At 35.6% G+C, this 15,755-nt stretch overlaps 1 protein-coding gene across 1 annotated transcript in view; it reads right to left on the bottom strand.

The window, feature by feature from the left end:
• DOK6 (docking protein 6) overlaps nucleotides 1–15,755 on the bottom strand; it is a 203,054-nt gene that overhangs the window by 167,750 nt on the left and 19,549 nt on the right. The gene's annotated exons all lie outside the window — the stretch shown is intronic.

Below are 15,755 nucleotides of genomic sequence, written 5' to 3' on the forward strand. Positions count from 1 at the left end.
TTCTAGAATTTCAATTCTGCAGAAATGCCAGCTGCTCCTTCCACTACAGATTTTTTTTTTTTTTTTTTCCTCTTCCTATTAGTTTCTGGTTTGGAGTACTGAGCAGCACTTTCCTTTCAAACTCTGGGGAAATAGAAATCTCTGTAAAGTATGATACTTGCTGATATACCCCTCAAGATAAAATTAGACTGCGAATCTCCTGAAATATTTTCCACAGCTCTTTGAAAATTTGCTTAAAAATGCATTAAGTATATGTAAATTCATAAACACATACACCATGTCTATTCACATAAACACATATGATAGGTACACATTTTTGTCCAATGGCTAGTGACTGATCCACTGGAATGATTCTATTCCTCTGCTTTGGCTACCTCCTAAAACTTTCATTACCTCCTCCCCTCCTTCATCTGATACAAATATGTGGTCTTAGAGTGAAAAGTTCAACTTCTGTGCATTTGTGTTTGATTATGGTAATAGTTGCAAATATACAGATTGAAGAATTTTGTTTTTCTCAGTGGCTAACGCAGAAGAGTGCTGTGTACCTCCATCTGTCACTGACATGAAATGTGACCTTTTTAGATATATTCTTCATCTGTAAAATGAAAATTGTATTAACCTACTGTACATCAGAACATTAATTTAATTAAGGCTTTGGGGAAACAAAGCTTAGAAACAGATGAAAAGCACTTACAAGTAAAAGTAATATAACTGCTACAAATCAAAAGATATTTGGAATGAATATATTAATCCAACTGTTTTTAACATCAGGATTCATGCAGAAAAGGGATATGAAATTCCTATTGATTATTCCAATCTTTTTCTTAAAACATCTGGTGATTTCTTGCACTTTTGGCACTGATACTTCCATAACTGTATCCTGAATAATACTGACTATTTGTAGTAGCCGCATAGCTAAATAAATACATAAATAAGAAGAAGCAAAGAGAGCAAAGCCTCATACAGAAGTAGGCCTTCTATTTATGACTTTCTAATAATTTCCGCAGCAACATGTGGCAGTCTCATAAACACAGACATCATGAAATCATGACATCTTGGGTTTGAATAAAAGCCACAGTCCAGAAGTGGAAATGCTAATAAAACCTAACAGAAACATCCATAAAACCTGCTAAAATAATTAAAGGCCACTTAAAAAATCTCTAACCATTTTTGGACAAGCTCTTAAAGATTACTTCCACTTGGAGAAATACCACTGCATTCGTACCAATCCATGGTTTTCACACTCATATAGCATGCATTACACAAATGGTAAAGGATGATCTCTAAGTTTCTGACAGGTATTATTTCCATTATTAGAGCCCATTATTGCTATTACATTTATTTCCCAGGGTAATAAAAATAATTATGATTTATTTTAATATTGAGCAATACTAAAATCCAAAAATAATGATAATATATTCTGAAAAATGTCCCTGGAAGGCTCTTCAGAAGAAACAAAGTCAAATTAACATAACATAATAAATTAAAATTATAGTTAGATAGTAATGTATTATTTACATCCTGAAGAAGAGCACCTTGAACCCATATATATAGATTCTTAAACTGTTGCTTCTCTCACTGCAATTATCATATTCCCTTTGTTACAGTCCCTTTTTACTTCCACTTAAATTTCACCGTAGTTTGTGTTTTGAATTTTAAAGCATATGTTTGCAAGCATATGAAGAAAAACTGTCACAAACAACAACAACAGAGTCTGGGTCTCATGCTTCAGAAAGCATGAAAAAAATTACCTCCACCTTGGAAAGCAGTCCAGATTGTAAATATACAAATAGCATCTAAATTTTTCAGAACAATTATGAAACATATACCTGCTTGTGCATTTGTACATGCTGTTGGTTGAATACACGTCTAATAGTAAAAAAAAATTAACAATCCAAGTTGAAGGAGCATTAGTTTTTTAACAGGGCTCTGTACTTCAACAAATTATTGATGTGGAATTGGTGGGCTTACTACAGGATCTACTGAACAGATCTAACAGTGGAAACCTGTCTGGCAGATTCAGCCATTTGGACCTTTCCACGATGAAGAAGGAGGTGACAATGACTACTGCAGAAAAAATGTAATACTTAGTTCCTCAAGATATTTAGACCAATGAATCACTTTAAATTATTTACATACCCAAAAAATTAAAATTAGTATTTTCACAAAAAATATAGGTAGGATTTGTCCTTTATTTTACAACTCAGTTTCTCAGTTATTTGTCAATATTTTAATTATGCTTTTTATAACTTAGTCTAGAACATTTCCCAGTATAATACTTTCAACTGATTTTCCTCTTAGTCTGAATGACATCTACTGTGTTAATTACTATCTGAATCCAAAAGGGGAAAAGGGGAAGGCGAATAGGGAGGGAAACGTAAAAATATGAGTCAGTAACTTTAGTAAAGTTTTAATCATCAGTTTAAAATTGAAAATTCAAGAGGTAGAAAAGATAATAAATAAAAAATGTTCTAGCACTATCACACAATAATTAATGTGGGCATGCAGTAACTAAACCAAATTTCTTGAGATGCCCTAAGGCAGGCAAAAAGTAATACCCAATATCCTTTGATCCATTTTGTGAAAGTTTTACTGTACTTTTAGAGCAGAACTTAAACTTGTGCTCTGCTCCACAAGTAAAATCCAGAAGCCAAAATGCAGGATCTCTTACCCCAGGTAAGCATTAATTAAAATTTTTGAAATAAAAAATAACCAGGTGATCAACACCAAGACAACTTCGGACACTGCCACCCTGCTGAATTTATAGCTACACACAACTCTGAGCAGGGGGAAGAATGAAGCCTCAATTCATCACACAGCTTCAACAATAACACATTTCTTATGTCATCACTGCCCTGGTTTTAGATTTCTTAAACCATTGCTTCTTCAGGAACTGGAACTGAGTGCTTTTTTCTGCCCAACCAACGTAGCCCCTTCAGTTCCACAATGTACTGGACTGAAACCTCACTGTCCCAATTCCCTTTGGCTTTGTCTGGTTTTGGAAGTACTCAGCAGAGCATGAAAAGTGTTCCTTCTCTCACAGAGCCAACTTCCCCCAAAGAGTGATTATTTTGTTTGCTAGGTACATTTCTTATGACAGTTTTATGTTTCCATATACAAATGATAATAACATATTTTTCCAGAAGTATCTACAAAGGATAATGAGGGTAAATGATTACAAACTTCATACACTTTTATTGGGAACCTCAGAACCACTGCTTGGCACAGGTTTATTACTCTGACCAATGCTGAGATATTTTACCAGAGGTATGCATCTGTTGATGATCTCAATGTAAGGCTTATCATCACTTCTTTGCTAAAATATACATCCCTGTTTAGGAAAAAAACCCCAAAGTACCTACTGGTCTATTCAGAAGCATCAAATTGCTTCCATTATTTACCTGCAATTGTGTACAAAACAACGAAGACAGCTAAGTATGAGTCACACTAATCATATAAAGAGGATAATACTTGCAGCAGTAATGAGACATATGATAAGGAACAATAGGAATTGTGATTTTACTTGGCAAAAAATCTAATAAAAAAGTCTCTCAGAATTAAATTATAGTCTTTTACATAGCACAGAGCTTTTCAAAATTGCAAAACTGCTGTCTTTATTTTATTATTCACCCTGAACTAGCAGCTCTCATAAACTTTCCAAATTCAATTGCTCCTACCCCAGCCCAATCTTCCCATCCAATTTGCATTAATCCAATCACAGCACTGAGTGGTTCCCTTGTGAGAATGCAGGCCCTTAAAAGAAAAGACTAGATGTATTTAAAGTACTTAACAAAGGCATCCCACTTTCCTGAAGGAAATAAAATTAACAATCTAGAAAACTTTATATGGTGAAATTTTAGTGACTATCTCTATATTTGTGTGTTTGAAGTCAGTAGACTTGCTATTAATAGATTAGTCACATAAACAGTCACATCAGCATTCTCGTTCAAAACTCCTATAGGTTTCTAGCAACCCATGAACCAAGACAAACCATAAACAGCAATGCAAAATCAGCTAAGCCTCCAAAGAAAGAACATACGTGAAAGTACCTGGGGATGGGAACAGCCTCAGACAAAGAAAATGCACAAGGATACTATCCTGACACACAGCAAGAGAAGCTGCAGCTGCAGTTTTCTGAGGCATGCTGCACCTCAAAACCCCACAGCACTGAACTTCATCCTCAGGAAGCAAGTCTGGCACATGTGATCAAGAATGACAGAGGCAATCACTGAGTTTTCTTCTCCCTTCATTCACTAATTCAATGTACTTGTATAATAAGTAGAGCTGGTGCTAGAATTTCCAAAAAGTGCAACCACGTCCTTTTCAAGCAGGCAGAAGTCAAACTCAGGAAAAAAGTGTGACGTGGTAGGTAGGTAGTCTCATTAAAGGTTCCCTTTCAAACCCAAGGGTTTAGAATATCTCTGAATGTAAAGCAGCTGCATGTTCTGCTGGACTTAGAGTTCTCCAGGCTACCCATGGGTCAGATCACACTTTGGAATATGTAAAGAAGGATGAATAAACTTCCAGAACTGGCTTTTCACACATTTAGCTTAAGTATTCAACCTTTTCATATTATGCTGTTGTCTTGAGAGCACAGAAATCATGAAGAGTAGTAGTAAAGTGAGAAAAAGCAGGAGACACTACAGACATCACAAAATTGACATCATGTTGATTGTACCCGTAGTTAGGTTGCTATCTAATACAGGCTAAAAAGCTTTCATTGCTCCTTTCCAAGAGAAATACCAGAGGAAGAAGAGACACTAAATCTTACTGAATTAAGTTTCTTTTTATCCTGACTTTGCATTGTGAATTGGAATGGCCTTTCACTCAGCCATCAACAATGGCCTTCATTATGAATTCAATTTAATTGAATTCAATTTAATTGTGAAAGAAAAATGATTTGTTTTTATTTGCTGCCTTGTTTCCATGATATAAATTCCTGGAACCAGTTAATACTTGTAATGAGAGCATCCCTCTGTTAGTACTTAACCTACTGACTTAAACCCACTCACATGCCTGTTCTGTCATCCTCATGAGTGCTCCAGCAGAGAACATGTTGTGTAAGCAAAGCAGCAACCCTGGACTGATTCAGTCTCTAAATTCTTTATACAATTACCACACAAAAAATAGAGCTTGTGTAAACCTAAAATCTCAGGAGAATTTTAGCTTTTTTAAAAGCATATTTCAATTCCATGTAACAAATCTCTTGAAGTCTTGGAGAAATGTAAAAACAAATCAACTGGGACAAGATGAAAGAATATATGAAGTGATAATATGCAAAATATAGTCAGTATATGTGGTCCAAGAAAATGTCCATAATAGTTTGAAAAAAGTTTCCAACATGTTTTCTGTCTTCCTAGGTGAGTAATTAATATTTCTGCCATTTCTGTTGTTTCCTGCTACTGAAATACTTTGGTGATGAATAACTGATGTGCTCAGGGTCAGGTATCATACCTGAGTGGAAAAATTATAAACATTATATTATTAGTAGTAGTAGTATTAGTATTAGTATTTTATTTCTTTTTAGTTTTAAATCCTGCAGACAGAAGGACATTTACTGTACTATATACTTAAATAAATATGAAATTTCATGAGAAATACTAGCCCACCATTGAATTTATCCTAAAAAGTCCATTAGTCCTTTAATGCCAAAAATTCTTTTATTCCTACCTAATTGCCTACAGAGCAAAAAAAAAAGTCTCAAGAAGAGAATGGGGGAAAAAAAGCTAATTATCTTGAAGTGATTCAAAGGGTCTTGTTCTTGGCAAATTTTTTCCTTGGTACAGCCATTAGAATTCCTGATAATCTGAGGAATGAACAACATTTAATTATTACTGTAACAAGAAACATGTAGAAGAGAAGTAAGGAAGCACTCAGCCAAGTACCACATTCCTATGTGAGTTAGAGAAGCACAAAGTTCTAAAAATCAGAAGCTTTGAATAATACTTTTTCTTTCCCTACTACATTTACTTTCTGTCTCACAGTCTTATTAACAATATTTCATCTAGGATTTCATGATCACCCAGTATTACCTTCTGCATCCTTGACACCTACCTGGGATTTCCTAAGCAATACCTGCAGAGGAGCATCTCAGAACTGTGACCCACATTTCTACGGGATCTGGGATGTTGTACTTCAGAGGTGTCCATCTCCAGTTCTTCATTGTACATTTCCAAGTTTACTCGAGTTCCTGACAGGTGATTTACCCACCTCAACTGAATGCAAGTAGTTCAGTGAAAAGAACAGAGGATTGAATATTCAGATCTTTTCAGCCTAAACCTGGGCAATCATGTATCATTCTATGTCTCCAGGGACAATAAACAGAACTTACAATTTCACATTTTGCAAGAAACCTTTATGGCAACGAACAGCCAACAAAAAATGCATCTGCCTTAAAAGAAAAAATAACCACTTTAGTATGTTAGTATAACTCCAAGTATTTTCAGTGATCATACATACATATGATCTACCACCTAGGATAAACCACTGATTAATAATCAAACTGGTTTTTCCCTTCCTTTGGAAGGCTTCTAGTGACCTGTAAAAGACAGCAGTTTGTCATTCCAAGTCACAACTACATCATGGTCCAGGTCTACTGGTATTAAACACAATTCTTACTGTAAGCCATTTTGACAATAGTCCTTTCAAAAAGAAAAAAAAAACCAGGACAAAACAAAACACCAAACCCAAAAGCCTCCTCTAAATCAAAGAGCTTAGTTGAGAGAAATAATCCATTTGCAAACTCAGATAGAAATGTACACATGGAATGATTTAAAAAAATTTGGACCTATCAGTATTTGGGTAACAAGAATCTAACTTCCATAAAACTCACACACCCAATTAGATAAATTAGTATTAGCTGAATTTACTTGAAACTTCCCACCTTTTGGAGGCCTTCCTAATCAGAATTACCATAGTTCAGAACTCATATCTCAAAACAGAAAATGGTTGTCTCTGGATTAGGCCAAACATAATTTTTACAATTCATTTTTCAGCTGCTAAGCTCCACATAATTGGCTAAAGTTGTTAACTACATTTTTAATTCTAACAGATGTTCTTTAAAAATATGAGAAGGGAAGGGTTGCAATCAAGTGAAAGATAAATTATTCTGTTGTTCACAAAGTTTAGGTATCTGTGCAAACTGGTTGTATACTTCTCATATGAATGAGTATGCTTGGTGTGGGAAGAGCTCTTCAAAATCAGCTTCTAAGGAGCCAGCTGGAAAGAAATAAATGATCAAGCAAATTAAAGCCAGGCAATAGTGTCACTCAACCCTCTGGTTTCAGAGAACTTACAGCACATGATTTTTAATGGCTTGGTTTCCTTGGCAAAATAATGAAATAATTGTTCAGGTCCCCAAGAGATCCATGATTTTCAATACCTAAAAGCTTTTAAATCTGCATTTGTTGAATTATACACAGATTTGAGGACATCATAATCTTTGAGGATTAATCACATAATACCTAGTATAAAATGTTCCACAAATATACTGAAACACAGGCATGACAATTCATGGAGTGTTTAAATAAAAAACAAGACTGCACTAAGCTGTGAGGAGGAAAGGCTTTCCATCATTTAAGCTAATAGACTGAATAAACACTTTAAAAAATAACCTTGGCATAAGTAATAAAGCAGGCGCTAATTTTATAAAAATGTTCTTGAGAAGCTGTGACGGTGGTCACAGGGGTTTTCAGGCAAGGGAAGAGATGAGAATGTTGACTCCATGTTCAGAAGGCTTGATTTATCATTTTATGATATATATCACATTAAACTACACTAAAAAGAATAGGAGGAAAAGTTTAATCTCAGAAGGCTAGCTAAGCTAAGAATAGAAAGGAAAAGAATGAAAACAAAGGTCTGTGGCTCGGACAGAGAGAGACCCAGCTCTGCCATGACTGGTCACTAATTCTAAACATCCACACGAGACCAATCACGGATCCACCTGTTGCATTCCACAGCAGCAGATAACCATTGTTTACATTTTGTTTCTGAAGCCTCTCAGCTTCTCAGAAGGAAAAATCCTAAGAAGGGATTTTTAATGAAAAGATGTCTGCAACAGTTCTTAAGAAGTGGAGACTGTAAATTCTCACTTAAGCGTCCTTCACAATCACATATCCAAATCTCAGGAAATGTCAGAACCAAAACACGCCATGTATGATGACACAGCATCCACACTCAAAGTCCTGCATCCCTTCTGCGTGAAGGGTTTGCGTGTGCCCCCAGTGCCATTTGCTGCACGCTCATTTCAGTGAAACAAGCGACGGCCGCTGCCTCAACAAACGGCGCCAGCAGAGTGGGACTCAGGGCCACCCTGTGACATCGTGCAGAACCCCACACAAGGGGCTGCACAGCCACCAGCTACTCAGGAAGTAAGAAGCTGTAGGGCCTACTCCACACAGATATCAGAATAAGGCTTCTATAGAGCAAAATAAGAAGTTATTTTATGATTGAAAGCAAGATATATCCCCTGTCTCAAATCTGCGTGATGTATTACGGTAAATGAGGAAGGATTATAGACTTACTGAAAGTGCTTAAAAAATCAATCAAATTTTTCAAGATGTAAAGTTATGACACAAGAAAGTGTCCATTAAGGCAGGGAAAAATTTAAAAATCATTGATTTCTGGGGAGTTAGGATCAATCTTCTTGAGTATGAAATTGAGTGTGCAACCTTCACCCAAGGGGCAAGCAATCTCTTTAACCACACCTAAGGGACAACAATTCCACCTCGCTTCCAAAATAAGAAAGAATTGTTTTTACTCGTGAACCTGTTGTTTTCCTAATGATGACAGCTTGCTTTTTCTCTGCCCAGCTTTACAGTCCTGAGTTAAGTGAAGATCAGAAATGAATGATCACTGTACTTACCAGTGCAAAGGAAGGATAAGGAATGCTATGATTTATCCTGCCACAGAGGTGCTAAAAGAGAAGCAAAGCTGGCACTATCTTTCTCAAGAACATGACGGTCACATTAAGATCAGTCCGCCACACAGGCAGTGTCATTCAAGTCCTCCATCAACTGGAAGAAGACATTACCCTTATACCTATGAATCATAATGAAAGGGCAAGCTGTGCTTCAGAAAAAAAAAAAAAATTAGTTTTTCTTACAGTCATCCCCTGATTCATAACAAGCCCATCAATTTTGTGCTTCCTAAAGGCACTCTCAGACACCCATTGTTACTACGTCACATCTTTTCCCCAGTAACTTGTTCAGGAGAGACACTTTTGAAGAAAAGAAATGGCAGAGAGAAAAGGAATTGGGAAACATGACAGTATTTGATCTTGAAAGACTGCTGTATAAGTACTGCTCATTGATCATTAAGAATGGGAAATACTTAGTAATATTGAGATGTAATGACATTCATAATTTCTTCTGTAAAGGAAATTCTGGTTTGAAATGAAGAACAATCCTACACTCTGATAGTAAGTATATTGATAAGCATTATTGACTACACCAGGGAATTGAAATGGATTTGGGTTTGTATGGCTCCATCCCTTTTCTAACAGTTCATTCTGCCATTTGCAAAGACATGCAATTCCACTTATTTTTTGAATAATTTTTTGATTTAAAATTAATGTTGTGAGGCCGTCAAGAAGTGTCATAAAACATTTCAAAGCCAGCAGAATGATATAATTTTTATGCAGTGAGCCCTGTAGCACTGCATTTCATCTGTCACGATGATATCTTAATATTTCATAAATGTTCTTCCTTATTTTATGAATTTCAGGCAGTAATATAAAAAGCAGTCTGAGTAAAAAGAGTATTTGTTGAATAACATGTTTCCCTGGCACATGCAAGGGGACTTACTGAATCAAATCCTGCAGAATTATTCAAATGTTTGTCTGCATTGTTTATATTCTCCAATTCCAACAAATTTTCCTCTTAAAATCAATTCATTCAGGTTTCTACTTTTAAAGACATCCATCTGATAAACATGAAAGTTAAGCACACACCTTAAAACAAATAATTTTATGTTCATTCCAATTCAGAAACACAGAGAATTTTAGGACTGTGTTTAATTTTCACATTCAAATCAAGGGTCTTGGCTTTCTGACCACAGTAACTTTATGTGGCAACCGTAATTTGAGGTAGAATACTGTGACATGATCACAGAAACTAGTTGTTAGGCTTGGTTGAAGAGGTGTTAGGTTCGCTGGAAATGTTTGTTAGTTTGTTAGTTTGTTAGTTTTGTTTTATTTTTTTTTTACTCTGTAATTAACTGCAAAGTTTTTAAAGACACAGTATAAGACAAGACCCTAGTTAAAAGCAGAACAAAAAAAACTGTCTGAAGCTTCTTCCACTAATGCAGAGACCGTAACTAAGATAATTGTGTGCTGCTTAAAATGATGGAGTTGTCTGAACTTTGTGCCTAGATATTAGACAGATGCTTTTATTCCCAGCTTTAATTTATACTTTCTCTGATATTTTGCAGTTAATCAAACCAACATTAGATATTTCTGTTAAAATAATTTACTTTTAATCTTATGATATATTATAAATCTTACTTTTGTGTTTGTTTTTTTCCCTACAGAAGAGACTTGCTATATTTATGCTACCTTAAAAGAGGTTTGGAACAACAAAAACATCGCCACAAAAGTAATTTTATAATCTGTACGTATAGAATTCAACAGAAACTGAAGCACAGACTGTTTCCAAGCACAATGTCAGATTTTTTTTTTTTTTTTTTTTTTTTGGGCAACTTTTTATAACAAAATAATGGCAGCATTCTCTGTTCTTAGGCAAACAGCATTTTCCCTTTCCATACACATTCAGTGTATGGAGCTTATTCACTCTAGCTCCCAAACACTACAGAGAAAAATTATAATGCATAATATTTCAACTGTGAACCTTGTAGCCTATCACAGATTGCATTTGAAACCTTTCATCAATACTATTATTAAATATTTTGTTACTATCAGTTATTATCCTTTTGTAATCTCATTGCCTTCTGCAAGCATATTTCTGCTACTATGCCTCAGTTGCCCTCTAACAATGAAGCAAATGACATGGAAAAGTTTGTTTTGTTGAGTAACGTATCTATTGTCCAGAATAAGTACAAATTGCAAATGATGAGCAATTACTAAACTCCAGGAGTTCAAAACTGGAATTCTGCTTTAGGCTTATATATAAAATATTGCACCATTAAATAATTAGATCACTGAAACGAAATAATTAGTCATAATGCTGTAACTGTACACTTTTATCACTGTATGCATAGCTGGATTTCTACATACTACAGAAAGTGTAACTTAAGACCTAAACTATGTAAATAACCTAGATTGTATTTTCTGAAAGGAAAAACACATTTATAAAGTGAAAATGTATAAATGCTTAGTATCTAGCACACCTGAAATTGCATTGTCCTAATACTAGGACTAGAATAAACCATTAAACAGGGCTGAAATACTTTGTCTAACCATGACACAAGTGGCATAATCCCCTAAGAAGATTTTTCTCCCCAGGAGGATAAATTTTAATTGCATTTTTTGTCAGTACAAAAAGTTCTGAAAAACAAGTTGTAGTTATAAAAGCCCTATAGCCTTCTATAGTAGAAGATGTCCATTACCAAATGTGACTAGTGGACCAGACTCTTGGCAGTCATGAATGAAAGAATTTAATTTCACAACTAAAAAAAAAAAATCCAACATATTATATCACTGATTAGCATATGCACCTCTTCATTAAAAGGGACTGAGTTTGCCCTATCATAGTACATTTATTCACTGAATTTTAAATGCTTAAGTTTGGACATGAAAATCTGCACTTCTAATTAAAGACGTGCAGAGGGTTTAAGTGAGCCAGGCACTCAGGATTTTTGATATAAGGTTCATATTCTATATACAGGTCCTAATTGTGTTAAACACAAAAGGCATGTTATGTGGTTTTTGGCTGACATCATCTCCATTTTACCAATGAAAAATAAAATGGAAAGGTGAACTCTGCTGATCTTACACATCGTGAGCAAGGCATAAAGTGGGCCACAAGGGCTTCAGGATAACTTCTGGAGTAACTATAGAGGAAAACAGAAATAAAATGATACAGAGTTCTGGTAAAGAAGGAATGAAATCAGTTAAAGAATCACTGAAAAATCAGTATAAAATAAAAAAAAAAAAAGGAGTGAGAAAGTAAGTCAGACTTGCTAGAGAAGTTCTACACCACTCTCATAAAAAGTCACCCTTAAAATAACCTACTTTTATTAGTATTGAGGCAGCTAATTTCATATGAAATAGTAGTATATTAAATTGAACCTCAGGTGTGAAGATGATAGTTTGATTCGTGTTCTTCTGTCAGCATCTTTACTCTTCTCAGGGCACCTTACCCATGCTAAAAAAAAAAGATTCAGTGTCATGTGAATGCATAACCAAAGAAAAAATTCTCCAATTTTTGCAAGAAAAATTATACGTTCAGCTATTGATACAGTTGCTATCAATGTAAGACCTACTCTCCCACCTTCAAAGCACACCTTGATGACATTAATCCAGAATTATTTCATCTGCAGCCAGGGATAAGCTTAACATAATGGAATCTTTCTGAAGTCAGGTTGATTAAAACAGCCCTATGAATACTAACCAACCTAAAAATAGGTGCTAAATTATTTTAATCTTGTTATTGAATAGTAACAAGACATCACAAAATGAAACCAATTTATATTATACAAATTGGTTTCTCTGCTCTAAAAGATCTCGGGAAATGGCAGGGCATTTCATTATGGGTGTGAAGGAAGGAAAAGAGCTGCAACACTTGAAGACTTGTTTCATACAACTGTGCTTTTCACATAAAAACAGGTTTTAAAAGATTCTGAGCAAACATATCCTATAGATCTTAGAATTTGGGTTAGACCCTCTTGAAAAACCTGAAGAAAAAGTGAGATTTAACCCAAAAGAACGTGAAGTCTCAATAGCTTTGTATGTCTGGGCTCAGCCACCCCTGTTGAAAGCAGTGCAGAGGACTGCCTGCTACTTGAAACATGACATGCACATGCTTAGGAATTATGTCTGGCAGATAAACACATCATCACATCCAGCCTCCACTGGCACCCTCAGCACAGAGCTCCCTGCCCAATTCACAGCCTGATGCCATGAGGACAGTGGGCATCACTCCCTGCAGCCTCAGGTACGTGGGAATGTGAAATGATGCACACAACAGCTCTATAACAATGACAGTGTAAGAACAAACACACAGACAGAAATGCTCCCCAAAAATGAGCCTTTCCCCATCTGACTGCCATTCTCCTTGCAGCATGACCTGCTCAGTTCTAAGGCAAAGCTCCTAACATACAGACACACAAAGAGGTTATTTACTGCAGGACTTGCTGCTGAGCCACGCTGTACTACACACAACACATATAACCAGTATGTAAAACATTTTCCAGCATAACAGTTTGTGCAAGCAATCTTTGAATGCTGCTGCTGTAGGACCTTTAAATGTCTGTCAGGGAAGGGATGGCCAAGCTCTCTCAAACCATGAAGATTTTTAGTTATCCTGTGCAAAATTCTCCATGCAGCCTCATGGTCACCAAATCTGTTGTACAGGAAGAACAACCTGTATGCCTTCCTGTATGGTTTCTGCAGGACCACTAGCAGTGGCCTGGCATTAATTGTGCATTGGGAGTCTTCCTCGTATTGCATCATATGTAAAATGAAAGATACCTTTGTCCTCTCAGTGCTTTGCCACCTATGTGCTTGGATATGTACTGAAGTCAGCTCAGCTCTCCTTTAATGCCAGTGTGTTAGACTCATTTACTTATAAGAAAAGGATAGTGAAATAGTATAAACAACCAGAAATAGTGTATAAAACCAGGTTCTGACATAAGATTGTACTGCATCATTTCATAAGCTTCAAGGAAAATACCCTCAAAACAATTCCATATAGGAGACACATTTCAGGAGCACTTGTCTTCCAAGAATTTAAAGCACCGATAATACAAGAGAGTTGCAGGCCAATACTGCATAGAAACTGCTCAAAGGCCTTTCAGACATAAAATTGTGAAGCTGTTTTATCTAAAGGCCAGGAAATGCCTGAGGTCTCAATACTCCTCAAGTAAATGCAGAAAAATTTTGAATCCAGGCCTACAAGTGTACAGCACATATTGACATAATTGTCAGTCTTAAACCCGCATAATTCAATTTCTCACAGTGTTATATAGTAAGTTCTCAGATTCCAGTTTCTGTGAGAAGATAACCACATATGATCCCATTTTTGATGGAAAGATTAAAGACTGCATAACATAGGGAAGGAAAATCCTATCTTATGTAAGATAAAAATAGCTTAAAATCCCACAGACTGAAATCAAGATTTTCCTTTTATATTGGGATCTGACTCTAAGCTACCAATACTGTCATTCCTGTCATTCCAGAGGTGATCTCTCAATAGAAGTCCTGAGAAACACTACAGAAGCATGCATGGAGGAAGAAGCTGTCATAGTACATATCATAATAACTTCAAATCAGTATGAAGCCTTGCTATTCATTGACTGACAATTCAGAAATACTTTAGATAGGTGAAGTTCTTACTATGTGGCTTATGCATGGCCTTCTAAGCAGAGCTGCAGAGACATATCTTAGGGAATTTTTCAAATAAATTAAATTGCATTCAACTATTTGTCTAAAGTATTTTTGGTGAAATTAAATATATTCCTTTACTTGACTCCTGCTCCTTTGTCATCTCTTTCACAATCTAGATGCATAGCTATTATAGGAAGTAACTTTAGAATTTAGACAAAAATGTCAGGTAACAACTCTATCTAATGGTACTATTATTCACACAGGTAACTTCTCTTTTTTTATTTTTGCAACAAAAAATTATTATTTTTTAACTCAACTGCAACAAGGAGTTGTAAATGCCAAACATAGCCCTTTAATTACTACAACTATTTATGCTTTTGTCAGAAATTACATAACACAATTGAAAGAAGTATTCATTTAATAAATCAGCATTTTATTCAGGTAAGAAAGGCCACAGACTATAAGGCAAAAGGATAAAATGGCTTTTATGTTCACGAGTGTAAATGCATGTTTGGTTGTGCAACAACATCTCCAACAACGTTACCAGTAAAGAGAAACATTCGGCTAATACACCCTAAATTAAGGCACCATGAAATCTGTCTAGCAACTTAAAGAGGGAGGACTACAAAGATAACCGACTTACACAGTGCTTGAACTGGTGTGAAAAACAGTGAAAGTTTTGAGGATGTCTGCACTTACATACCTTCTTAAAACAAGCTGGGCTTTTAATGCTGTGTTCAATCAACCTCCTGCTTGCTTTTCCATCAGGGTAGCATCATTGCATAAACACACAATCAAAAAAAAAAAAAAGAAGAATGAATTTTGCTGAGCAGCCACATTAACTACATGAGAGGACACTGATTCTCAATGCCATAAATAAGACTGTTACTCTTATCACGTTTCTGCACTTTACAAATAAAGAGTTTGGCATTCTTTCACTCTGCATGGGTTGTCTTCTCACTCAGCACTTAGTTTTGCATCAGTTCCACTCGCTGGAAGCTTCTTATTCAGATTTAGTCTAATACTAATGATTATTACCAAGACAACAAGCAGAAAAGGGAGTGTGAAATATGAACACAGAGCTTGCAAAAGATTATTCTCATCACTGATGAGACAAGAATCACATAGCAGAAAATCAAACCATGGAACTTCCTGTGCCATGAAAAGGCTCTTAAATGTTTGATTGGAGAAACTAGTTAGCAAAAACTGTCCAAAGAGAGGAAACACATTTGAATCTAACACTGCTGAGAAAGCA

The sequence above is a fragment of the Ammospiza nelsoni genome, chromosome 1, assembly GCF_027579445.1.
Source record: "Ammospiza nelsoni isolate bAmmNel1 chromosome 1, bAmmNel1.pri, whole genome shotgun sequence".
In the NCBI taxonomy this organism is placed as follows: domain Eukaryota; kingdom Metazoa; phylum Chordata; class Aves; order Passeriformes; family Passerellidae; genus Ammospiza; species Ammospiza nelsoni.